The 24613-nt window shown below is 39.4% G+C and overlaps 2 protein-coding genes, 1 long non-coding RNA gene and 1 pseudogene across 7 annotated transcripts in view; 3 read left to right on the forward strand and 1 right to left on the reverse strand.

Moving 5' to 3' along the window:
• LOC113636638 (WD repeat-containing protein 87-like) overlaps positions 1-24613 on the reverse strand; it is an 873260-nt gene that overhangs the window by 332171 nt on the left and 516476 nt on the right. The gene's annotated exons all lie outside the window — the stretch shown is intronic.
• Positions 1-24613, forward strand: part of LOC113650946 (kinectin-like) — a 683852-nt gene that overhangs the window by 178171 nt on the left and 481068 nt on the right. The window lies entirely within an intron of this gene.
• LOC113659230 lies at positions 5081-6364 on the forward strand (annotated as a pseudogene).
• LOC125140317 lies at positions 11682-15136 on the forward strand. Its single transcript, XR_007139617.1, has 3 exons — positions 11682-11904; positions 12199-12269; positions 14230-15136. It is a non-coding gene; the product is annotated as an uncharacterized LOC125140317 (long non-coding RNA).

Here is a 24613-nt window from a genome sequence, read left to right on the forward strand (position 1 = left end):
CATATACAAGGTAGGGGCTTTTACATTAATTACCGCCTCAATTCGGTGTGGCATGGTGGTGATCAGTCTGTGGCACTGCTTAGGTGGTATAATTTCAACGTTACAGCATCTGCTGCAGTGTTCATCCAGTGAGCAGTGAAGCCAAAGGAGCCTTTCATTCTCCTGTCTGACCAGATGTCCACAGAGACAGACAGATTTACAGCTGTGGCCATTTCACTTATTAGTTTTGATTGTCTCTCAGACACCACAGTGTCAAGTCCTGAGGTGGTGGTTCTGCGGCTCACTGCAGTATGTTTTGTGTCCATAATGGAGAGAAAGTGAACAAAGTGCTTGTTGTCAGTGATAGACAGGGGCATGTTGTGTTAAGAACACACCAAAATACTTACACTAAAAATGTATTTTTATTTGATAAACAAATGACAAAAATTGGATTTGGACACATTTATTAACATCAATCTTTATTCGGCCCCTTTTCCACAGCATGCTGTCATCTGCATACAAAGACCATCCTATCCCCGTGTCTATCTGATTAAAAATATCATTGATCGTTAGATTAAACAGAATGGGACTGCTAACACTTGAGGTGTTTCTTTCTCTATTTGATATATCAGAGACAATTCAGACCCCACCCTAACTTGTATAGTTCTTTTAAACAAGAAATTCTTGATCCAATTATATATTCTTCCTTTTATTTCGATCTTTTCAAATTTTATTAAAAATCCCTCTTTCCTCATCACGTCGTAAGCTTTTTCAACATCAAAAAATTACTCCTACTTCCTTGTATACTTGTGGCTTTCTTGTGTGTGTGTGGGGGGGGTGTTATAAACTTTCTCGTGAGCAAATTTTGAAGGGTGGGACACAAATAATAGTCTAATTGTACTTATATATAATTGTACATGTCCACTCAGTGAAAAACTTTGCTTTTATCATTATTATTGTAGCATGGAGACTGTGTCATAATGGTTATTTTCAAAGTTTTTCTTAAAAGAAAGTAAAACTATCATAAAAATAGATAGTTCAGATCAGAACAACAAAAACAAGGAATTAAAAAGGTTTAAAATTTTATTTAAAATTAATTAAGACACTTAAGAACAGAATAGAAATTGATTATACAAAAAAATACAGTGAGGTCAGTTCGGACGTAGCACAGCGCTCATTTAGTAAATGCACAGCTAAACAATACGCTAATTATGGCCGTTAATATTAAGTTAACATTATGCCAAGTCGTCCTAAATAAAACAATGCATGGGAAACGGCTTTGGCGTGTTAGTTACAGTGCACTAGTGATGTTACCGGTGACACCGAAGCTCCGAGGCGTGTGCCAAAAAAGATGAACCGATTTTCATTGAAGCTTTGTATGGAAGCTTGATTCGTTCTGGCAAAATCACGTGAGCAATGACGTCCGAAGCTTCGTTTCACACACACCCACGTGACTGCTTCGTTGTCGGATTCAAAGGTTTAAAATTGTGCGCGACACGCGGCGGCGCGCCCTCGTGTGTTGTATTGGAGTATTACACGGAATCTATTACTGTGTAGCGAGTTTAGGAGAGTTTATTATTGAGTTGTCAATGGAGCCTGTTACAAAAAGATCGCGTTCTGTAATGTGGGAACACTTTCATTTGATTTCGCCCAATAAGGTGAATATATATGGTTTTGTTGTGAAGCCTATATTCATAACTTCACTCATCATTGGGAAATTATACGATTCAGTGTAACATTTAATGTCGTATATTTTGTCATATATATTTATTGGTTAGTAATAAGTTGAAAAATGAAAAGGAATGCAAGAAACGCTTTTTGTGTATTTAATATATTGATTCGTTTATTTTTTAATCTACCCTTAATTTGTCAATCCATTAATTTTTGCTTCTAAAATGAATACGTTGCTTGGTTGTGGAACATTTTCACTTTCACCAGCAGAGGTCCTCATCGAGCTCTGATTTGAAAAGCTTCGAGTAATGAACCTTTTTCCGATACAATTGGGTTGAAAGCTTCTCTGCTTCAAGAAAGCTTCACTTCGCTATCACTACAGTGCACTATGCAACAAGCTATTGTAAACAAGCTAACGTTAACTAGATAAGTAATATTTTAATCGCTAATATAGCAGATTCATGGAAAATTACATCGGTAATCAGCATTTTTGCCGCAACTAATTTATGAATGAATCTGCATCAACTACATTAAAGAGAATCGCTTTATTTAAAGTGAATAAAATCCCCTACTTAATGGAGTTGAACATTAATTGAGCCGCAGCCACAAACCTGATTCGTGTGTGCAGAGTAGGTGAGATGTACTGGGAAAGCAGGCAGTGGGTCAAACCACTGTAAGGAAGGGGAGGGGGAACTCAACTGTTTCTAAATGCATCTTTGCATTTATTTTTTTTTCTACTTACACAATTATTTAGGTATATCGCACTCACAATAGATAGTGCGATATTTTCTAAAATTTTTTTGGGGGGGGAGGAATCCTCGGATTGGGGGGACAAACCTCGGTAAACCCCCCCCCCCCCCCCCCCGGTATTTACGCCCATGTCTCTGATAGTCGTTTTACTATCTCATAACAAATATCATCTCTTCCTGGTGACGTTTGTTTAAGCCCTGCAAGCGCTTTCTTCAGCTCATATATAGCAAACTCTGAATCTAAAGTACATCCAGTTGGTCCTTTTTCTTCCAATAGTTGAAGGTACTTATTCAGGAGATGTTCCATATGTTCCATATACCTCCTCATTTCATCTGACAAATTGGAACTACTGTGCACTTTAGTAAATGTTGCTGATAGTACCTCCACTTTTTCGCTGTCTGATATGACTAGTTTATCTTTATATACTAATACAGGAATGCAGCTATTTCTTTGCTTGCCTCACATTTTCCTTATCATACTCCAAACTTCATTAATTTCAATATCCTCCCCAATATTGTTGCAAAAATCCCTCCAACAATTTCTCTTTGTTGTCTGTATTACTCTCCTCACTATGGCCTGTTTTTTTTTTTGTTTGTTTGTTTTTTAATAATTAATAAATTCATTATAATTTAATGATTTTCTAACTCTCTTAAATGCTTTATTCCTTTTACTAATTGCCTCACTACACTCCTCATTACACCATGGGACGGCTTTCTTCTTGATACCAGCCTTCTTCTTACCTATTACTTCTATATCAGTACTTTAAAGCAGTACTTTACGGACTATTTCCTTGATTTGTAATAAATTATTTTGAATTCTTGACCATTGGCAATTAAGCTTCTTGCATTCCATTGCATTATTGTTAACACCATTACGTACCAGCACGTTTGACTGTTTTCTGTCTGACTGATTACTGTTTGTGTTTTAAGCCTTTCATTTATCATATCTACTGTAACATCATCTAACTCCAAGTACTTTTCTGCAGCTCTAATAATGATTTTAATTCTTTCTGTCCTGCTTTCAGTTTGGCCGGAACAATTCAACACGTCTGCTACGAATGATACTTTATCAACATTCACTTCACTCTCTTTAATTTGCTCTTTCAGCACTGTTTTTTGTCATAGTGCTGTCGTCCTTGTTTCAATTAGTTTGGGTGCTTGTTTTACTTTCTTTATAGCCTCAGCGTATGATATTCCTTCTACCACTCAGACATTCTGTACTTTCACTTCATTCTTCCTTACTAAACAAGCTCCGTATCCTGCACTGTCCTCTCCTCCACAATTACAGCATTTTGGATTAATACCTTGCCCACATTTGCCATATTCATGCTCACCTCCACAACACGCAGATCTCTGTTTTCCTTTACAAACTGCCGTTACGTGGCCAAATGTTTGCCATTTGTAACATCTTAGCGGCGGGGGAACATATGGCCTGACATTAACAAAAACACTTTTGTCTACTGTCTTTACAGAACAATATCAATTTGCCATCCCTCAATGTCTTGATACTTTCAATTGTTCCTAATGTTTCTTTAAGTGTTTTTGTTCATTTCAAAGGGTTTATGACATTAACGGACTCAGTAGCAAACTTCAGCAATACCTAATGCTCCTCTTTCCTCCTTTTGCCATATGATTTCCCTTTTCACTGTCCGTTTCTGAGATTTGTCTCGAATTTTTCTTTCTTTTTTGAGTTTCTACCAATTTCCATTCATTACTTGCATTGCCTCCACTATCCTCATCAGCCATTTCATCCTCTATTTCCGGATCGCTTATGGACTCTACACTACTTCCTACCATCGTCGCCACCCACCTCTGTGTTTAAATATAATTAATAACCCTGAACAAGGAGGAAGATGAAGTCATGCAAATCGAAGGAAATACAACGCTCCGCTCACCGACACTGGAAGTGAAAAGCCTGCAACAAAAAGCTAGCATCTGAGTAAAGAGCTAGTCATGAGTAAACAAGTTTAACTGCGTGTGAGAACATGTGGAGGAGCAAAATGGCACAGGAGAAGAAAGCCGGGCTGTTAAAAAGGATGTCGTCATCAAAAAAGCTGCTGAATGAGAAGGTGTTGTTGATGTACGATGAAATATTCACTAAAGTCGACCCTGCTACGGCGAACCCTCGTTCCTGTTACGAGCTGTTTGTAATGAAGGTGAACCTGGAATATCTGGAAAACAAGCTGGAGGCTTTGGATGGAGACGAAGTGATGATGTTTAAGGAGAACATTAACACCTTGTTCTATCACTGTGTACAGGCTTTGGAAGAAGATCACCAGATTAAAGTAGTAAACGCTCTGCAGACCCTTTGTGCGCTCTCCAGAGGTGTTCATCACAAAAACAAATCGGCTACCGGCTTCGATATAATTAACATGCTGGTGGGATTCGACAAAGCTGAGATCAGGATGAAGGATCTCATGGAATCTCGTTGGTCGGTGCTGTTTCTGTTACTGTTTTTTTATTGTCTTTTGTGTATTGCATTTTTTTGTACTTTTTGTATTGTCTTGTAACTTTATGTCTGCACTATTTTTTGTCCTGCACTGTCCTTTGTCCTGCACTGTCTTGTTTGTCTTGTCCTGCACTGTTTGCACCAGGTTGCACAGTTGCACTTTATGTGGCTAAGACTACTTACATGTCCTTAGCCCTGTCTTTGTTTTATGTAAGACCTTGATCCTGGAGAAACGTTGTCTCATTTCACTGTGTACTGCAACAGCTATATATGGTTGAAATTACAATAAAAGCGACTTGACTTGACTTGACTTGACTTGGAAAGCCTCGACAGTTTGCTCTGTGCAGACGGCTTAGAGAGCCTGAAGAGCCTGTGCCTGAAGCTGTTGCTCTGTCTGGTTACAGTGACGGACAATATCAGTCAGAATACCATTCTGGGGTACGTCATGATTACTGTTCTCGCACAAAGTCATCTGGAGATTGACATTGCGACAACGCTGGTCACGCCCACCCCGACTACTCCTACAACCCCACTTGGGACCACCCCTCCTTCTTTGGATGTGATGCACAACCCTGAGCTGCCGTTGGACCCCAACCTTCAAACGAGCAACCTGCTGATCACGTTTCTCAAATATTCCTCCATCGTCATTCAAGACACCAAAGACGGACACAGACTCAATGAGGCACAGAAAGAAAGCGGCGGACAAGAGCATCTCGTCTTGACCTCTCGCCTGCGCCGTCTTGGACCTGATGGTCGAGTTCATCGTCACTCACATAATGAAGGACTTTCCTATGGATCTCTACATGCGGTGTGTTCAGATCATTCACAAGCTCATCTGCTATCAGAAGAAGTGTAGGATTCGGCTGCACTACACTTGGAGGGAACTTTGGACAGCTCCCATTAACTTGCTGAAGTTCCTGCTGTCGAACGAATCCACCTTGTTGTCCAAACACAACATCTTCCAATTGGCTTTACAAGTTGTCCATCTCTTCAACATGTTCATTACGTATGGAGACACATTCCTGCCAACGCCAGCAGTTATGATGAGCTGTATTACGAGATCATACGCATGCACCAGGTATTTGATAACCTGTAATGCATGGTGCTCAGAGTCTCCACCAACGTCGGCCAGTGGAAGGAACCGGCGAGCAAAGTCACGCACGCGCTGGTTAACGTCTGAGCCATCATCAACCATTTCAACCCGAAGATCGAGTCCTACGCCGCCGTTAACCACATATCACAACTGTCAGAAGATCAGGTGCTGGAGGTGGTACGCTCCAACTACGACACTCTGACTCTGAAGCTGCAGGATGGTTTGAACCAATTCGAGCGCTATTCGGAGCAGCCCAAAGAAACAGCATTCTTCAAGGAGTTGGTACGCTCCATCAGTCTGAACGTGAGGAAGAACGTTTCTCTCAACACCCTGAGTCAGGATGTTCTATTGAAGGAGTTCTCATCTATATCTTGAGAGCTTGACACAACCTCATGTAACCTGTATCCATAAGGGGGGAACAAGCAAGTCATCTTATTTCAGCTTCTCAGCTCAGTCATCAGCTTTCTTATTTCCATTGATGAATCTCTCATAGCTCCCTCATCTCGGGTTAAGAGTCTTGGTGTCATCTTTGATAGTACCCTTTCTTTTACCTCACATGTAAATAATGTTACTCGGGCTGCATACTTTCACCTTCGAAATATCAATAGGCTTCGTTCGTTTCTCACCACTCAATCTACCACCACTCTTATTCACAGTCTAGTAACCTCCCGGCTTGACTACTGTAATTCTCTTCTTATTGGGCTTCCTCACAAAACCCTTCATAAGCTGCAACTCGTTCAAAACTCTTCTGCTCGTATTATCACTCGTACTCCCTCTATCCATCATATTTCACCTGTTCTGGAACAGCTACACTGGCTTCCCATTAATTTTCGTATCAAGTATAAAATTCTTCTTCTAACATTTAAAGCTATCCACAATCTTGCACCTTCATATCTTCTTGATCTTCTTCATACTCCAAAACCAACTTAGGTCTCTTAGGTCTTCTTCTTCCACTCATTTTATTGTTCCCTCTGTCCGTCTTGTAACGATGGGGAACAGAGCTTTCAGTTACTCTGCACCTCAGCTCTGGAACTCACTTCCATCTGAGCTCCGTAATATTGATTCTCTTTCATCATTTAAATCTCAGCTTAAAACTCATCTGTTTAGTTTAGCATATTCTAGATCATGATTTGTAATGTTGGTCCAATTTTTTTTTTCCGATGTAAGTATTGTATAACTATATTTTTTGTTGTTTTTCTTCTTCTTTTGTACGGTGACCTTGAGTGTTAGAAAGGCGCCTTTAAATAAAATGTATTATTATTATTTGTATTATTATCTTTGTCTACTAATTTTCAAGCCTGTCCCCATCTCCACTGGCAAGTTTTGCTGGAAATCACACCTTGGGATTTTACACAGGGCTGAAAGTGTTTAAATTAGTTTAACACACATTTTCTTTTCCAATATAGTTTTTTTTTGTTTTTATGGAACGTTTTTTCCCAACAATGTATTTGATTCTAATTAAATCAGTATAACATGAGACACATATGCCTTGATCCTGCTGTGAGGTTTTGTTTTCTCTCAGAACGTTAATTGAACAGATGAATCATCTCGAATAAGCATCCAGATAGCATTAGCATTGAGTTGAACTAATAAATCTTGCTAATAATCTTAAAGGTTCTTCAGTTCAGGTCTTCAGTGTTGTCTACATATTATTTTTAAAAGATGTGACATTTGATTGCTACAGAATCCATGCAATGTTTGACATATTCACATACTGTATAACACCCTTCAGCCACACCCACTACCCATCTAGGCTTACTGTCCTGACTTGGTTCCTTCTCTGGAAATGATGCAAAGTCGTGGATACCAACCTGGTCACCGCCCAGGAGACACAATAGTTCTTGCCTGTATAACCAGATTAGAACCCGGATCTGCACTTGCTTCTTGACTAAACAGATCTTTCACTCAACTCCACCGGTCATCCATGTAAGACTAAGCAGTTAAGATGACGAGATCAGATCTTTATCACTCAGTACTCTGAATCCTCACCAAATAGTAAATGCTAATGGACTCGATATCATCCAAATCATCGTTTACCAGTAAAAACACTTAAGAGCAGCCAAAAGTAAAGTAGACTTGAGACTTTTTCCTTTATCCAGACATGGCTAAAATAACCCGTAACCGTAATGACAAAAACATCAATCATCAATCATGTGACTACTGATTTTTTTGGACTGGACTGTTCTTACTGGAGTCATGATTTAACACCCCATCCTGGATTCCTGAATGTGTTTGCAGATCTTCAGCATATTTTTTGGTTTGGTTTGGTTTTATAAAACATTATTTGATTTTCTGTTGGTGTTGGTTCTTTTTTTTGTTCCATGACTGTGTTTTGTTACAAATCAAGTTTAGGGCCTCATGCAGAACTGCTTGATTTAAAAAAAAAAAAAAAAATCTGGATATTAAACACGTTAACTGACTTAATGTACATAGTCTGTTCGTGAACTACTCAATTTTGACAATATTTAAATTGGAATCATTTTGGATATAAAAAAAAAAACAGTTCACATTGTCAGGATTTCCCAGGAATAAGGTTTGAAATCAAAGGAACATCTAAAATTTTATCTAAAGGTCAAACCTCATTAAAGAAATGCTTAAACTTTAAGCAAGCATTCATTAAAAATGTGCATGGTGAGCTAAGTTAAGGAGCTGTGACACATTGTTTTTTAATAAAAAAACACATGCACATTCACATGCACATTGTATTCTGTTCATAACTGGAGTTACTAAATTGTATTAGAAAAGAAATAAAAACTGTCAACGACAGGTTTTATTGTGTTGTGTGGAAGCCTCTATTATTATTATTATTATTATTATTATTATTATTATTATTATTATTATTATTATTATTATTATTATTTTGTCTCTGTGTGGGTGGTGTGGGGGGGTTGTTTATATATAGTTAACCACATAGATAACCACATACCATGCTATTGAAATGGACCAAATTACACAAGTAAACATTTTACAACACAGAAAAATCAGACAACCATAAACAAGGTATTGTACAAACAGAGCCGATCCTGACCTCCCTGGGGCCCTAAGCAAAATTCTGCTAAGGGGCCCTCCAACTATACCTGACCCGTGAGCCATGTAAACCATTTGCCACACATTCACACTTGACAGCATCTCCTCTACTAACAAATTTCAGCATAGCATTTTCAAATATAAAATACTATTTATAATATGACTTGGCTCTTGCATCTTTCAACTATTGAATATGCAATAGCAGATATCAGAAATTATTTTTACTAGTGTAAAATGTAATTCCTGATATCAAAAATATGGTTACTACTAGAAATCACACTCTTAATATTTACATTTTAAGTATTGAAAACTGAATTCTTGATATCAAAAATCCATATCATGTGAATGTATAAAAGCTAAAATGCTTGCCATACCGTATCACTGTGTTCTGTAGTATGCATGAGAGCAATAATTGATCCCTGATGGTTATTATTTACTGAGGGATGTGCATTCATATTGACCTGGCATTATGCCCACTACAATGTAAATCCATTGGTTCCCATATTGCATTAACGTTGTTGTAACCTTGAGAGACTATAAACATTTTCATTTAGGAGTGCTATCACGCTAACTCCGCTTCATATTGTCATCTACACAGCAGGGGCGATTCTAGGGTCAGGGCTTTAGAGGTACTGAGCTCCTTTTCAGGGGTGCTAAAGCTAAGGATATGATCAAAAGGCACACCGAGGCGTGTCATTGTAAATGTTTTTATTATTATTATTATTATTATTATTATTATTATTATTATTATTATTATTATTATTATTGGGCTTTTAACTTTTTATTAAATTACTAATTCCTTTCACAAGATGATTATGGACTGTCCCTAGTGTCTCACCTGATTCTGTCTTTTTTCTTTTAAAGAACTGTCGTATGTCCATTGCTCACTGGCAGGCCACACACACAGACACAGACACAGAGAGAGAGAGAGAGAGAGAGAGAGAGAGAGAGAGAGAGAGTAATGCTAGGAGTTCAGGAGTTAAGCTTGGTTCAGGTTAAATCCTCTGTGTTTGAGGAATGAATATGCAGCAAAGTGAGTGAGCGTTTTCACACATACTGGTGGTATAAAGTGATATGTCGTTTATTTTCACTCTGGTCCAAACGCCAGGGCTTTATGTTTCCATGACGACTGACCAGAAAAGACACACGTGACGTCATGTTTACATGACTCCCGATTGTTAAAATGAGTATCAAATTAACAATAACCTTTACCAACAGAGACACACGTACGCACTACAGTTTTTTTGTTGTGCTGCTGTTTTTGTTTCACGCTCTAACAGTTAATAAACAGAACTGCATGCATCTTGCAGAAGAACATAACCGGTGCTACTTCTCCATGTTTATGACTATGGACGAGTTACTCAGGTCCTGGGCTACTCCACAGCGGCGGCAACTCGCTGGACTAAAATATTAAGAAAAATTGTAGCTTTTTTTTAGCCTCACCCATGCTACACAGTAAACATTAACATGCGCTGTAAAATGCGGCAGGGGAGGAGGGGCCTTGCGTAATTTGCGGGGCCCTACACAACTTGCGTAGTATAGGGCCGATCGGCTCTGACTGTACAAAACATTTATGAGTATTCTTGATTTAAAATCATATTAGGTTTCAAGGAAGGTCTACATCATCACCGTCTAAAGACCTACCAGTTTCTGAAGCTTTGGGAAATTTCTAAATGTATAGCTATTAATTAATTAATCGATTAATTAATTACTAATTTATAATAATAATAATAATAATAATAATAATAATAATAATAATTATTATTATTATTATATAAAAATAAATATAGCTCCAAGCAGCGATGGCGGGCCCTCGCACGTTTTTTTAATCGCTATACGGTGCCTCCCAGAAAACAATGCAAGGTGGGCAAGTGCATCAAGTGGGTAAATATCAGTGGACTCTTTTACGTTGTTACTGAAACATTTGGGGACTGTGGGTAAATGAAACCCCACATTTTATACAAACGGGTGCGCTAGTGAGCCACTTAAGAGACACACCTTTGTCTGACCTTTTTGTCCACACTTAACAGCCGACAAATGTGATGTATGTGTCAAATTTCAAGTTAATCTAAGCACGCCAAAAGCCTTAAATATGCTTGAAATAAAAGTAAACACGATGCCATGTCAACAGTGTTTGAGATATCAAAAATCTGTTCGCAATTTCGCATCTCTAATATCTCTGCGTCATGGTGGCCAAGTCTGGTCTCAATTGCATGAACCCCCTAGGAGGAGCATTTAAAAAGTTACCGAATGCAGCTGTCAAAAAATCCACCTTTGTCTACATCATCACTCTAAACGTAAGACCTACCAGTTTCTGAAGTTTTGGGAATTTTCGTGTATAGCTTATTTTGTATTATTATTATTATTATTATTATTATTAGTAGTAGTAGTAGTATACATGTATATAATAAGACCTAATAAGGCTGAACCCAGGGGGTGTCATGTATATATATCCACTCGGAGGCATTAACCAGTTGGTTCTTTTATTACTCGTGAACATATATACACGTGTAATTATAACATGACACTAAACATGTGCTTTTCTCGCGAACTCCCTTCTTCTGCATCTCTGCCGACTCTCGGCTCTGTCGCTCTCCGAGGCCCCCTAAAGGTTGGATGTTGTAACACACACAATAATATGTAATACCCTCACAGGGGCGTGGTTATCGGAGGCGAAGGGGCGGAGCTTTGTCTCAGTTCTCTGTAATGAAGGTGAAAGTAAAAATAGTTTCCGTCTCTCAGACAGAGTCACTGCACCATTACACTTCCTGCTGTAACGGACTGATACAGGAGGAATATATGTGTATATGTAGACAGGGGACATTTTAAACACGGTGTTTAAACCCTAATGAGTTAAATACCGAATATGTGGCGCTCTGAAATGTGGAAACACTTCAGTTAAAGTATCAGATGTGTTTATATGAGGAACAGGAAAGGTAAGAGGAGTTAGCATCATGCTAAAGTACAAGCTAATCTCAACGAATCCTATTGTGTGTAATTCTTTACCTTCTTATCACGTATTTGTGTTAAACATGACATGAGGTCTCTCTCTCTCTCTCTCTCTCTCTCTCTCTTTTTGTCTCTCTCTCTCTCTCTCTCTCTCTCTCTCTCTCTCTCTCTCTCTCTCTTTTTCTTTCTCTCTCTCTCTCTCTCTCTCTCTCTCTCTCTCTCTCTCTCTCTCTGTGTGTGTGTGTGTGTGTGTGTGTGTGTGTGTGTGTGTGTGTGTTTAGGATTTTATTAGTCTGAATCTACAGAAACTTATATTTCAAGAAAAGAACAGAGGAGATTACAGTAAAGATGGGTAAGTGTTCCTGACCTCCACACTGTATAAACTCCACATCATCATCTGTGCTTCTCATCTCAGTACATAAACACACTCAGTATTCAGTGTGAGATTCAGTATACAGGCTGCTAATGTGGAGTGAAGATCATTTGAGTTGAATTAACAGTAACTCTATTTTTCACTCTTCTACACACCTGCACAAGGGCTTAAAAGCAGCAGCTTGTACAAATATGAAGTAACGAGGGATTTATTTATCTAATTTTATTTATCTGTTAATCAGAGATATACTGAATGTCAGTTTAAACTAAAACAAACTTTTTTTTTACATCAGAGAGGAAATTACATTACACAATAATGTGTCATTTAAATTATTACAATTTCTGTATATCCAGTAGATCAGACTACATCACTGCCAAATACAGCACTGAGAACCAAACTACACACATTTAGGTTAAAGGTAGAGGAATAAAACACAGTCTGGCTGATGATTAAGACTTTTGGTGTAAGTATATCTGTCTAGTGGCTAATGTGAGATGTATAACAGTCCAGAGAACACAGATTAACTGGTCATGTAGTCAGCTTAGCTCCTGCTAACATACTGTGTATGTATATCTCTACTTCTGTAAGTGTGTAAATTCAGACTGGAGACTAATATCAGGAGTTACAGGTTATAGTGTTGGACTTTTACAACATGAATTGTTTTAAAACTAACACAGTAAGGTACAGACCTGGAGAACACAAACTGTGTTGTCCTTGTAACTGTGTTATTAACATGAAATGAGAAACTGAACGACTCCCACTACAATGTAGACTCTCGTCTTTCATTAGTCGTGTTTACACACAAAGATTTTTACCAGTATGAATGAATTCAGCCAGACTGCAGATTCCTAATGAACTGTTTCTGTGTGTCTTAAAATGGACTCTTTTCATTTACATACATGTTACATGTGATCTGATCCAAATCTATCTTGGTGCTCAGAGCTCTAGGTTAGTGCTTCTGAATGATTAAATCATTTATCACTATATTTTAAAATAGAAAGTATTAATCAGGGAAGAATCGATATCACACAAACACACTCACTATTTTAAACAGATTAAAATCTCTAACATGAGCTGTGTTTTTTGTACAACATTTTATTACATGATTCACACACATGTACAGAACACACAAGCTGTATCCCATAAAGAAAATGACGCCCTCTAGTGGCTGTCTGCAGTACCATTATTAACTCCTCCAGTTCCCATGTTAGTGAATGGAACATGATCCAAACTTTTATTTAATTTACAGCTCCACAGTCATTTTTATGAGCTCAGATCATCTTAATATCTCCTCCATATTTTCCCTAAAATAAATATGTTTTATAAGATTTATATGGTGATAATTAACAGGACAGTGTTGATGAGGTTGACTAAGGCAGCTAACACTAACTCAGATTCATACTAATTTATTGTGTGTGTGATTTTAGATAACACTAGCAGTAGCTTGTTAAGGTTAACCAGTCACTAGTTTTTAAATGAACTGCACTGACAGAATAAGTGGAGAATAAGAGCGAACTTCTTCATTCAGATGAGTAACGAACTGCAGCTCAAATCAGTAATTCATGAGTCAAAGCTCTAAAACTTTCTCCTAACAATGATAAGATTAATATTCCTGTGCAAATTATAACAGTACAGTTTTACATGTTACATTTTTATTACTAACACTGTATTAACTTTGAGGTAACTGATGCAGTGTTTTTAGATTCCATGTGATTGGGACTGGGTTTTAATACATGATGACACCTCAGTTTTCTGACATAATGATTCACTATCTGTTGTTATATTTTATTAAAATTGTTAAAATTGTAGCTGAACATCTTTGAAAGCACAGAGTGAAGATTGTTTATCAGCTGTTCTGACTGTAAATCATAAGTTTTTCTCATTGTATTTTATCTAACATTACATTTCTCTCTGTTGTTTTACATGATACTTCTCACAGGGGTAAGTAAATAACTCGACTTCACACTAATAGTAAAAGCTGATATTTTATAAACTTATCACATATATTACATTTTAATCCAGGAATCAAATAGAAACATAAAGATGATTTTCAGATCATGTTTATGTGAAGGAGTCTGATCAGTAAGTGAGATTCCACTTCCATCAGTCAGCTTCTTTCCCACAATGCACCTGTGTGTAACCTCACTGCAGTGTAATAATGTACAGAGACGTTTACCATGTCGAGTAAAAGACACAACAAACACGCAGCATATATCACACACCACTGACAGACTCCATCAGAATGTTACACAATAAACATAAATCACAGCTTTAACAGTTTTCAGTGTTTGTAGACAGAATAATTGTCATCAGTCGCTCTGCGTAACAATCACACCATGTTTTGTAAAAGCACCGAAGAGTCGACTCGGCCTGGCGTTTAGTGTCTTTAAGCTAACGGTAGTAAGTAGTGTTAATGCACACAGCATAAAGACAACCTGACTGAAATGATAACAGAAGTCCTTCACTTCATTTCTAAAACCTCCTTCATAGGAGAGAGGGATTTGGGAGTGAAAGAGAGAAAAACAGAAGGAGATCACGCATCTTCTCTAATCTACTGCGACATGTCACATTCTGTCGTAACCAGTATATAGATGAGGCAGCAGTAAAGAACATCATTCTGTTATCTGTTCAGGTTTTACATTGATAAATGTCTGTGTTTATAATTAAAGGAAGTGAGAATCTGATATTCTGTATATTCCTTTTTCTACTACAATAGCACAGAGATATATTACAAAATATTTCACTATATATTTAAAATACACAGGGGGAAATGTACAAATACTGACATACTGTATATTGGTAAAGACATGCAGAGATCAGAAAATAGGATTTTCCAATAAATCACAAGATATTTCTCTTCCTTAAGGGGAACTAGCGGTATATTAGCACAATGCTACATGATACAGATTTACTGTGTGTGATGACTGATTGTTGTCTAGTTTTCCTCTTTTTTATTAAGACACACATCAGCTGTGTTTTAACCAGAGTAACAGTTACTTTCCACATTTTCACATGGAACAATTCACATTTGTAATCATGCATAAAATCTTCACACTGTTTTATTTACTTTCACAGGGTGCATCGAGTCGTGAGTATAAACCCCTTTTCTGTGCTAGTGATGTCTTGATGCTGCATGAATAATATATTTATTGTTCAGATGAAATAGATTAGACTGTGCTGTGTGTTCAGAGTGCAATAGCACATAGATATCTGAGCATCATGAGCATAGTGTAGTGAACACAACAGACTGTGATCTCTAACAGAACATTCATCATGTCTAGTTTGTCAAGTCAAAGTTTCTCCAGGAACAAGGTGCTACATAAAACAAAGACAGGGCTAGGACTTAGTAAGCAGTCCTAGCCACATAAAGTGCAACTGTGCAGGACAAGACAGACAAGACAGTGCAGGACAAAAGACAGTGCAGGACAAAAGACAGTGCAGGACAAAAGACAGTGCAGACAAAAAGTTACAAGACATTACACAAAAGACAGTCAACAGAAACAGCGCCAACCGACCAGTGTAAATACTGTATGTTCAGACAATATTGCATGCAGTAATTCTAGAATGAACACAGTTTCTTTCTTTGAGATAGTGTATAAGATTGTGCAAAAACAGCAACAACTGAAATAATGTTAGACAGAGTGTGCAAAGAGCAAAAAAGTAAAAAAGTGTGCAAAACAGCATGTAAACAGTTTGATGAATGTAAGCAGAATGTAAAGAAGTTGATGGATGTTTATTAGAAGTGTGTGTATTTGGTGTAGGTCTGTGCAGTCCATACAGATGATGTGCTTGTGTATGTTGTTCTCTGTTCAGTTCAGTTATTGAGAAGTCTGATGGCTTGTGTGAAGAAACTGTTACACAGTCTGGTCATGAGGGCCCGAATGCTTCGGTATCTTTTTCCAGATGGCAGGAGGGTGAAGAGCGTGTGTGTGAGGGGTGTGTGGGGTCAACACAATGCTGTTGGCTTTGCGGATGCAGCGTGTGGTGTAAATGTCCATGATAGAGGGAAGAGAGACCCCAATTATCTTCTCAGCTGTCCTCACTATCTGCTGCAGGGTCTTGCGATTCCAGATGGTGCAGTTCCCAAACCAGACAGTGATGCAGCTGCTCAGAATGCTCTCAATGGTCCCTCTGTAGAACATGGTCAGGATGGGTGTGTGTGTGTGTGCCTTTCTTAGCCTTCATAGGAAGTAGAGACGCTGCTGGGCTTTCTTGGTGATGGAGCTGGGGTTGAGTGACCAGGTGAGGTTCTTCGCTAGATGAACACCAAGAAATTTGGTGCTCTTGATGATCTCTACCGATGATCCGTCGATGTTCAGCGGAGAGTGGTCGTTCTGTGCTCTTCTGAAGTCAACAACCATCTCTTTAGTTTTCTCAACATTCAGAGACAGGTTGTTGGTTCTACACCAGGTAGTTGCACCTCCTCTCTGTATGCTGACTCATCGTTCTTGCTGATGAGACCCACAACAGTCGTGTCATCGGCGAACTCGATGATATAGTTCGATCTGTGCATTGCTGCACAGTCATGAGTCGGCAGAGTGAACAGCAGTGGACTGAGTACGCAGCCTTGAGGAGCTCCAGCGTTCAGTGTGGTGGTGCTGGAGATGCTGTTACCGATCCGGACTGAGGTCTCCCAGTCAGGAAGTCCAGGATCCAGATGCAGAGGGAGGTGTTTAGTCCTAGCATGCTCAGCTTCCCAATCAGTTGCAGAGGGATGATTGTGTTGAATGCTGAACTAAAGTCTATGAACAGCATTTGTACATAAGTGACTTTATTGTCCAGGTGGGTGAGGGCTAAATGGAGGGCTGTGGCAATGGCATCGTCTGTGGAGCGGTTTGGATGATACGCGAACTGTAGGGGGTCCAGTGAGGGTGGGAGCTTGGTTTTGATGTCCCTCATGACAAGCTTCTCGAAGCACTTCATAACTATGGGTGCAGTAGTCATTGAGGCAGGACACTGTAGACGTCTTTGGGACGGGGACAATGGTGATAGTTTTCCGCTAGCTGTTCTGCACATTCTCTGAGCAGCCTTCTGTGGGTTAACTCTGCTTAGAGATCTCCTCATGTCGGCCATGGATCCTAAAGAAACCTGCTCTGAATCCATCAGACATCAGTAACTACAGACCGGTATCACTTCTCTCATTTCTTTCAAAAATTCATGAATGCATTGTCTATAATCAACTGTCTATCTATCTCCAAGACCCCAACCAGTCTGGCTTTAAAGCAGCTCATTCCACAGAGACAGCCCTTGTGGATGTCTCTGAGAAGCTACATGCTGCTAGATCAGCCAAACTGTCATCCGTCCTTATCCTCCTTGACCTTTCAGCAGCTTTTGATACGGTCAACCACATGACTCTCTTATCCTCCCTCAAGAGTCTTGGGATTTGAGGATCAGCTTGGGAATGGTTTGCTTCCTACCTGGAAGGACGCTCATATCAGGTAACATGGAGGGAAGTGACATCTGCTCCACGCAGACTCTCCACTGGCGTCCCACAGGGCTCAGTATTTGGTCCTCTTCTTTTCTCCCTGTATACTCACTCTCTTGAAGTTTTTTCCTCACATGGTTTTTCTTACCACTGCTATGCTGATGATACACAATTTATCTTCTCTTTCCCACCCTCAGATGCCACAGCTTCTGACCGGATCTCAGCATGTCTGGCAGAAATCAAAAATGACTGCTCATAAGTTAAAGCTCAATCCTAACAAAACTGAACTGCTGTTCATCCCAGGTGATTCAGCCCCAGGTCATGATCTTGCTATATACTTGCACAATGATCTGATCTCCCCTTCAGCCACAGCTCACAACCTTGTGATCACCATGGACAACCAACTGTCCTTTTCCTCTCATCTTGCTAATGTGACTCGCTCATGTCGGTTTCTTCTCTACAACATTAGAAGAATTCGGCCATTTTTGTCCACACAGGTTGCTCGGGAACTGCAACACACTGCTGGCAGGTCTACCTATGAACACAATCCGTCCTCTGCAAATGATCCAAAATGCAGCTGCACGACTTTATTTCAACCTGCCAAAGTTCTCGCATACCACCCCGCTGCTGCGATCCCTCCACTGGCTTCCGGTAGCTGCACGCATCAGATTCAAAACACTGATGCTGGCCTACAAAGCCAAAAATGGACCAGCTCCCTCTTACCTCAAAGCCCTCATCACTACTGCACCCCGCACCCTCCGATCTACCAGCACTGCTCGACTGGTTCCACCATCACTCAGGGTAAGAGGCAAGTATACTACAAGACTCTTCTCTGTTCTGGCACCAAGGTGGTGGAATGAGCTTCCCGTAGAGGTCCGGACAGCTGAGTCACTTGCTATTTTTAAGCGGCGGTTGAAGACCTACTTATTCAGGAAACACTTCAACTAGCACTTCTTTCCTTATCTTTTGCATTAAAAAAACAACAACAACAAAAAAATGACACTTTTTCATTGTAACTTTGAACAAATGTTTTAAACTCATGGTATCTTAAGTATGTAACCTAGTGAGCCAGCATGTACGTTGCACTGGATAAGGGCGTCTGCCAAATGCTGTAAATGTAAATGGATAGACAGATTACCTGGTCTGTGGGGGAAGGGATGGTCTTCCTTTCTGTTGCGTTGTTCTGTACCTCAAACCGAGTGTAGAAGCCATTCAGTGCATCTGGGAGGGAGGCATCACTATCACAGGCAGTTGAAGCTGCCTTGTAGTTTGTGATCGCCTGTATGCCCTGCCACATGTGCCAGGTGTCTCCGCTGTCCTGGAAGTGGCTGTGGATTGTCTGGGCGTGTGCGCGCTTTGCCTCTCTGATGGCTTGGGGCAGTTTGGCCCTTGCTGTTCTTAGGGTCGCCCTGTCCCCTGTTCTGAAGGCTAGGTCTCTTGTCCTCAGTAACATTAGCAGTCATCCATGGCTTCTGGTTGGATCGTGTAGTGATGGTCTTGGAGACGGTCATGTCATCAATGCACTTGCCGATGTAACTGGTTACTGCTGACGTGTACTCCTCCAAGTTGACAGAGTCACCGTTGGTTGCAGCCTCCCTGAAGATGTTCCAGTCAGTGCACTCAAAGCAGTCCTGAAGAGCAGAGGTGGCTACTGCTGGCCAGGTTTTCACCTGCTTCAGAACCGGTTTTGAGCGTCTGACGAGTGGTCTGTATGCTGGAATTAGCATAACAGAGATGTGGTCTAAGTAGCCGAGGTGGGGGTGGGGCTCCGCACAGTATGCTTGACGGTGTGCTTCACAGTAGTGCTAGGAGGAATGTAAACTCCGACAACGTAAATAGTAGTAAATTCCCCTGGTAAATAAAATGGCCTGCATCTAACAGTCACAAACTGCACTGACGATGAGCAGTAAGTAGAAACAAGCGCATAGTTCTTGCACCATTCCGTGTTGATGTAAACACACACACTTATCGCACAGAGCTGTATTTCTGTCGGCTCTAAATGAAATTCGCCCGTGCAGCTGAATGGCGGCGTCCGGAACTCTGTCGCTAGGCCACGTCTCCGTGAAAACAAACACGCAGCATTTTCTAATCTCTCGCCATGTTGAGCGTTCGAGTCGGATTTAGTCCATTTTATTGTCCAGGGAGCAAACGTTGGCTAGTAGAATGCATGGGAGAGCCGGCCGGCTAGGGTTTGTTTTTAGCCTAAAACGGACACCCGCCGGCTTATCGTGCTTCCGCTTCTTCTCGCACCACTTTCGGCGTCCCCTCTCCTGGTCTCCGATATCAGGCGACACTGGGGACTGGAGGCCTGGTCTCCGCAGCAAGCCGAGGTCACGTAGCCTATCCAGTACATCATCGTGCAGGTTGATTGTTGCACGAAGTTCTGGTGGTTGTTTACATGAACACCTCTGTCTCTGGTATCCATGTAGTACCAATAGTCAAGCTAAAAACCTTAATAAATTTAAATCGCACCGAATAGAATCCGGAGTGGCCGCTGTATGCTACTGCCGCGCCACAATCGCCAGCTAGAGTCATTTAGTGTTCTACAGACACAGAAATCTGACCTACACACTGATACTGAGAGAGAAAAAGCTGAAGGTATAGCAGTAAGAGGCAAAGGTAATATTGGGCTGTTAGTTTGTTCTGTAGATTGATGAGCAAAGAAACTCCAATATTTTCTACACAATGAATAAACACCATGTATAACGATTAAACATAAACCTCAGTGAAAGTCTGTAGAGATCTGAGACACAGAACAAAAATCCACCAGCATGACCTCAGAGTCTTTATCCAATAGACAGATAAACACACAGAGAAACTTCAAGAGCAAAGGAGCAGATTCCAGTTTGTTAAAAAGTAGATGATGGACAGATGAGACAAAGACTAAGCTGTAGCAGAGTGATGAAAAGAGGAAAGTGTGAAGTGAAAAAAAAACTGTTCATGATCCAAATCAAAGCAGCACTTCTGTGAAACATGGAGACATGGACATTTATGAAAGACAGTAGAACTTGTCTTTATTTTTCCCTGATACAGATAGAAATGGGGTTAAAATATGGTGATGTTCAGCATTTTCACTTCATATGGAGTGTTTTATTCAGCAGCTGATCACAGATCTGTGTTACTGCACTGAGTAAAAACACCTCATGAAGTATTTCATTATTTAATATAAACTATTTATAATGATTCACTATCTGTTGTTATAGTTTATTAACCTTCAAGTTGTCCATGGGTTTTTTTGACCCCGCTGGAAGAATTTAATGTGTCATAACCTTTCTTCCACATATTTGCCTGAAATTTACCAGGATTGCTCCAAATTATGAACTTTGCAAGCAAAATTAATTTTGTCTATTTTCGTTGAACTATGTGTTCAGAACAGTATATACTACGCGTTTGTGATCCTCTTTGGTCATTTTGACTCGGCCAAACATTTGTAAATATTTAACACTTTTGATATGCCTTCGCCTAGCAGAGGGCAAAATATGATCTACCGAAATGATGCTACACACACACACACAAACACACACGTTGTGTTTTCATATTCAAATCATATTTGTTTCCTTGCTTATTTATGAATTTGGCCTGGAGATATGCTGAGTAATGTTTGACATTTATCAGTCAGTGGTTATCCAAAATAATATTTAATCATTTCGGCTTATTTTACACAAAACATGGCAAAATTTCATAAGGTTTAAAATTCATAAATTAAGTATAATAAAAAAACATAAGCAGGTAAACGAAGTTTTATTCACATGACGTTATGGCATGTTTTTGAGTGTGTGTGTGTGTGTGTGTGTGTAGCCTGTTGTGTGGTTGATCAGATGACATCAGGTGGGCAAAATAGATATTATAAGTGTAAAAGAGATATTACACACAGAATGGTGATCATTGTAGAATTTTTGATTTATAAGCATTCAAGTCAATTTAGCCTGGAAAAAAACAGGTTTTATTATTTGCTGACAATAAAAATGGGCCCTTGAAATATACCAGCCTGTAATTGTGCATCAACTTTTGTGCCTCTATAGTGAAAATAATTCAAAATTTCTGTTTTTTTTTTACTATGAAATGAGGCATTTTTTGTATATAAATAAGGTTTATTATACCAAATATATATATTTTTTTGCAAAATATATGTTAATAGGACAACACAAGGGTTAAAATAGTTAAAATTGTAGTTGTAGTTTATCAAGATTTCAACTCCCCAGGCAGTGAACTTTTTGTTTGTTATTTAACGTTACCCCTCCTGAAGTCTTGTTTCCCTCCTATGTTGAAATCTCCTTACTTACACCTTGTTATACACTGATGTTTAAATAAACATCTAAGATTGATACGGAATGCTGTTATTGTGGTGCTGTGACAGGGTCTGGGTTATGCTCTTTCCTCTTTTAATGTGTTATGTCCTAAAACCCCTAGATACGTGAGGGACGTAACAAAACTTTTGTGTGTGTATTTTTTGTTTTGTTTAAAAATTATTGATTTGAAATGACATGAAATGTCAACACTAAAAATTGCTAAATAGTACTTTATCACACCATTTAGATGTTTTGTAAAAGCAGCACCATGCAGCGAGACAGTATTAACAGTGTACTGTAGATCAGGGGTGTTAAACTCATTTTGGTCTGGGGGCCGCATACAGCTTAATCTGATCTCAAGGGGGCCAGACAGTAAACTCATAGCAAAATTACATAGAACTAACAATAAGTCCATTTTTTATATTAAATGAATTGTCCTTTTACAAAAATAATTTATGAGCACCCTAAGTAGTCTGTGCAATTTCAACAACACTTTTACATAGTTTAACATTTACAGTTATTGTACAATGGTGCAAAACATTTAGTCACAGGTTTGTGGAACTTAAAAACACTGTCCTGCATGTTAACATAAATCAAACATCAAAATATAGAAACTGTCTAAAATCCAATTTCCAATTCCGGGAAGCAATTCTGAATACATGAGTTGACTCCACACACTTAAAATCTTAAGTAGCAGCTGTTTTAAAAAGAAAATGTATGTTTTTTAAAGTAAACAAATTTATTTTATCAATTTGCCCCTGAAACTTGCCATCTTTTAGCCTGCACAAGTGCATCAATATCAGGCATAATGTCCTGAGTAGCAGCCAATTTTAGAATCTCATTAGAGGTGGGGTCTTCGATTTTTGAGAAATGCTTCAGAAAACTGCGTTGGGATGACAGACTAAACAAAAATCAAAACAAACGTGTAGCCAATGAGCAGAAAGCGGCGTGTCTTGTCAATATGGGCAGAGAGAGTGTTCAGTGCGCATGTGTGACATTAGCAGAAAGTGGTTTTAACGTTGTCATGGTGGATAAAAACGAAGAAAGAAAGCGAAGAAAGGCTTACGATAAGGCAAGAAGTAGGATGTGGCGCTAGAGAGAACTGAAGAAGCAGGAAGCTAAATGCTGTTACTACACAAAATGCGGTTGTAGCTGTCTCTCTACATTACTACGATAGAAAAGAGGTGTTATTGTGTAGTAATTATTTGCGTTCAGCTCAGGAGTTACTGACTAAAATGCTACTCAGACCCTGAAGCTCAGTACTACCATCTGCTGGTAGTTCTGCCGAAAATGAAAATGATTTTTTTTCATAGTGCATATTTTTCCCCCAGGCCAGACTGAACTCCCTGGGGCCGTATGTTTGACACCCATGGTGTAGATATTTCTTCATAAACTTAGTGTAATCAAATTTAATTATTAGATTAGATTAGATTAGCACGGTGGCTTGGTGGGTAGCACGTTCGCCTCACACCTCCAGGGTCAGGGTTCGATTCCCGCCTCCGCCTTGTGTGTGTGGAGTTTGCATGTTCTCCCTGTGCCTCGGGGGTTTCCTCTGGGTACTCTGGTTTCCTCCACCGGTCCAAAGACATGCATGGTAGGTTGATTGGCATCTCTGGAAAATTGTCCATAGTGTGTGAGTGAATGAGAGTGTGTATGTGCCCTGCGATGGGTTGGCACTCCGTCCAGGGTATATCCTGCCTTGATGCCCGACGACGCCTGAGATAGGCACAGGCTCCCCGTAGTTCGGATAAAACGGTAGAAAATGAGTAAGTAAGTGGTAATGTGGAGTGATTTACAGTTGTGTGCATACTATGAACAATATACAGATTTACAGAAGGATATGTGCTGTAATAAAATATATGGCTATGAATTCATATATATGTTCCATGAATTATGATCATTTGAGCTCTAGTACACATGTCTGTAGATATCTATCTGTTTGTGCATGTATATCCAATCGGCTATATATGGCTGCTTCGGCTAAGTTTTGATTTCTGTTTTTTAATGCAATACATGAGTACAAGTAATGTAACAGTGTATTCATGTAACACACTGAACACTAGCGAAACACAAAAATCGTTAAATCTTTATCATCCAGTTCAATAGTTCTTTGTTCTTTGTATAGCTGAAGTGCTCTGAAACAAATTGGACTTTACGCAACAAAGTACAGAACAGGGGCCTCATTTATAAGACTTTATATATTCATCCTAAATTCATCCTAATTCATCCTAAAAGTGCACGTACGCACGAAAGCTAGATTCTGCGTAAGAAAGCTGAGTTGCCTAAATCACTGGTCCCCAACCTTTTTTGTCGTCACAGACCGGTCAATGTTTAATAATTTTACCGCGGCCCGCTGGGAGTGGGGGGTGGCGGCTATACAATTAAATTAAAATAAATAATTTTTATTTAATTGTATTTAAACATGCATTTTAACTCACTACAACGCTAAATCAATGAGAACCCTGAGTTTGTTTCTTTACAACGAGATGGTTCTATCTGGGGTAATAGGAGACAATGACACCCGAAGTGTGTTGCTTATGTTCAGTTTATTCCGTTGTTTTGTTTTGGTTCCCACTAGAGATATACCAATCCTTTAACTCTGGTAACAA

This window comes from Tachysurus fulvidraco, chromosome 26 (genome assembly GCF_022655615.1).
Source record: "Tachysurus fulvidraco isolate hzauxx_2018 chromosome 26, HZAU_PFXX_2.0, whole genome shotgun sequence".
Classification (NCBI taxonomy): Eukaryota; Metazoa; Chordata; class Actinopteri; order Siluriformes; family Bagridae; genus Tachysurus; species Tachysurus fulvidraco.